Here is a 3,903-nt window from a genome sequence, read left to right as displayed (position 1 = left end):
GTGCCTAAACCTAACCAGACCTTAACCACTGCGTTGTCACACCATAAAACATCATTATTCAAAGGGTAGAAATGTTAATATGCTACGATTGTAGAAATGTTGATATGATATGTAATTCACGTGTTGAAACGTATATATTCAACGTTTCTGTGGTTTGCAGAAACGTTCAATGCCGACGTTTTCTTCTGTCGACTCTGGTTGAACTCTGCACATACATCATTCTACACAATGAAGTTCAAACATCCAACTGTAGGAACAAGAAGAGAAACAGGTTTTTGTGTGTGGACGGGGGACTTTAATCTTACTTTAACACATTCTTTCAACAATGGAAATCAAATATTGTTTGGAAAGTTCTTCCCAAAACTATTCCTACAAATGTGCTTTCACCTTTCTGTCCAGTTCATCCCAAACCAATCATTTACTTCCACTGCTGCGGAAAAGCTGTGAGATGTTAATCCATTACTTGACCCTTGAAAAAGGCCTTTTTATAACTCTATTTTTCAGTTTTTGGTAACCTAAACTTATTTTTTTTTAACCCCTGGCAGTTTACCTTTGTACCATTTAAAGTTATTCACTGGACTTGAACAGTTTAAATTCCAATAAGAACTGGAAAAATTAGGGTATTCTCAAACATTTAACCAGTAGTGGACATGCACACATGCATACCCATATATACAATATGTACAATATCACTGAGTGCAAAAACTAGGTAGTAGGAGGCAGTGGTGGTGCAGAGGCAGTGGTGCAATAACTCCCAACATAACAGACCAGTTCAGTGTCATTTTCACAGATGATGTGTAGAACAGTGTGCAATCACACAGCTTTATAGAAGCCTAAAACTCTGCAGCCTCACATATCACTGCTGTGCAACACCACAGGGAACAACAAACAAACAAATAAACAAAAGCTCAGGTCTTACAGCTTCATTTACAGGTTTACAGTAGTTTATATAATCTCATATCTTTGTGCTTTAGAAGGGGTTCAGTCAAAGCCTGACCTCACTGGCTTTATGTCACTGCTACTCCCACTTCCAGCATTTAGCACCATTTTCTCCTAATTTTCCTCTTTTAAATTAATGGAACAGGCAACATAAAGTCCAATAACCTCTTTTATTTCTTTTTGGGAGCCTAGACTGCCTGCGACTGTGTCCTGAAACCGGCTTTCCTGTGATGGTGGGGAAGATTTTTTGTGCATTTAAAGACAAAGACTTCCTGCCTGAAGGACAGAAGTTCCACACTGCAGCTCTAATTAGCTGCTTAACTTGCCAGAAGATCCAGATGTCCCTGGATGAATCCCTGCCTCGACTACATGTTGTGTGCCTGAAACTAAACTGTAACCTCAGCCGCTCAGAGAGATGAGAGAGTCATTACATAGAAATATAACATCAAGCAGGTGCTACTTTTAATATTCTTTCTGTATGTGTGTTGTTGGTTAACTACATCAGTGATTCTCTGTCGCTCTACATGATTTGTTCAGTGAACTAACGCTGGTAAAAAAAAAAAAAAAGAACAAACCTTTTTCTCAGGAGACTTTTTTTGGAGTTCGGTATGTTCATCTTCCAGGAGTTAACAGCCCTCGCCTTCTCCCGCCTACTCAGCTTTTATGTCACCAAACTAGCTGCCAGCTACAAACTGAAAACATTACAACCTTAAACGCTGTTTTTCATTCATCTCATTTCATCCCCTAACAGAGGATATTCCTCCTGGGGCTCAATCACGCACCACACCACCAAATGTACAACAACTGAAAGACAAATAATAATAAAATGAACACATAGCTCCAATAATAGATTATTTTACAGGTGAGTAGTATCACCTGCAACGTCCACAGCAAGCGTCTGCGACATGTTAGCCGCTGTGTGTTCACCAGGTCTGAGAGATACGCGTCTCTTTTCCCTGTTCCCCTATTTTACACAGTGAGTTTATTTTTGCTGGACGAGCTCGCAACTCTGAAGCATCACAGTCACTTGTAAATGTAAAGAAACTGACTGTCTAAACACACAGGCTGTGTTGAGAAAGAGAAGAAGGGATGGTGTGTTTGAACCAAGCGGCAACCTCTGGGGCTGTAAAATGAAGCCAATGTGGAAGTGCCAAAAACTGCAGTTCCTTGAATGGCCACTTGAGGCTCCAAAAGCGAGTCAATCCCCATAGACCCCCATGTTAAAATGACTTTACAGCAGAAATAAACATGTTTACAGCCTGGTACAAACAACGGTTTAGGTCTCTGTAGCTAATTTCCCCTTTCATGACAACTGGACGGGGGGGGATTTTTTTATAACTCACCCTTTCGCTGCTTTGAGTGACAGGTCCACCAGCCGCTAGGTGGCTTGTTTCAGCCATTCGGCTCGCCTCTTTGCCCATTTTTGATTTGCTGGGAGTTAGGCAGCGTCACACACTGCCAAGATGGCGACGGCTGACTTTGAGCTTCAAAACCGCTCTTCAGAAACCAACGGGTGACGTCACGGTAACTATGGTTTGAACCTCCGTTCAGTCTCTTGCTCTACATGATCACATACTCTGTTTCAATGCAGCTGAATTCAATATACTGTTGTTCTTATTTACATATTTTATCTCTTTCTGTCGTCAGACATCAGAGGATGTGTGAAATTTGATCACAGTTCATAAATACTAAACACTAACCAGCAGTCATTAAACCGAAATGCCGCACTGCAGATAGTCGTTATTTAATGATCACATCATCATCATCTGACAAAACAAATAAAAATCCAGGTTGATGGCAGCAGCTGTGCAGTGAGATCAGCTCGATTGATATTTAAAATGAGACATTAGTAAATGAGGCAGCAAAGGGTTGTCATATTCAAGTACAGCCTCAAGCATCTAAACGAGCTGCAAGATGTGTATTAAATATGCTGTAAAACAAGATAAAGCTACACGAGTGTGATTAATGTGAGTGTTTGTTACAACCTAACATTATATCTACAGCCAGGAGATGCTGTTACAGGAAAGATTTAAATTGATCCTTCCTGGATTACATGTTTCATTAATTCTTGGTACCGTAAATTTCAGACTGCAGTTTAGTAACAGAGATTGTTTTACTACAACTAAGTCATGTGACTGTAAACCTCTCTTACTTTGAGCCATGTATGTCACCAACATGTGTTCTATGAGCTATTCTTAATCTGAGTGTTGGATGTGTTCAACCGAATCACAGAACAGCAGTGGAAACATAATAAGACTAATGACACGACCACCTGTCGCTTTACATTTAATGGTAAGAACGTGAAGCACTTCCTGTTACAAACTCTCTCAGTACTGTGTGACAACATTTAGTTTTTAACACTGCAGTTGGTGACTGACGTACAAATTTACATAACTATATTACCAGGACTGTGGTCCCATGTAAGCAGTGAGGAAGTGCATTGAACAAATCAATGATTGGATGTGCCAGAATGTTCTTCAATTAAAGATAAAACTGCAATAATTGTTTTTGGAGCGAAGGAAGAACGATTAAAAGTCAGCGCTCAGCTTCAATCTGAATATTAAAACTACAAACCGGGCCAGAAGTCTTAGTGCAGTCATGGACTCAGACCTGAATTTTAACAGCCACATTAAGACAATTACAAATCAGCCTACTATCACCTGAAGAATATATCAAGAATTAAAGGCCTCATGTCTCAGCGGGATTTGGAAAGTCTTGTCCATGTGTTTATCTTCAGTAGACTGGACCCTCTAAAGTTGATGAGACAGTCCTCACTGAGACCAGGAGAGAGGATCACATCCCTCCAGTTCTCAGGTCTCAGATCAGCAGGTTGGATCTTCTAAACTTTAGGTGCAAATACACTGAAAGCTGTCGCCAGTTATTGATTGTCGATTGGGAGGAAACAGCAGTCCTGTGATCTGAGAAATCATAATAAATTCATAATAAATGTCATAATTTATCTCT

This window comes from Thunnus maccoyii, chromosome 1, assembly GCF_910596095.1.
Source record: "Thunnus maccoyii chromosome 1, fThuMac1.1, whole genome shotgun sequence".
NCBI classification, from domain to species: Eukaryota; Metazoa; Chordata; class Actinopteri; order Scombriformes; family Scombridae; genus Thunnus; species Thunnus maccoyii.
Note: the sequence above shows the minus strand (reverse complement) of the source record.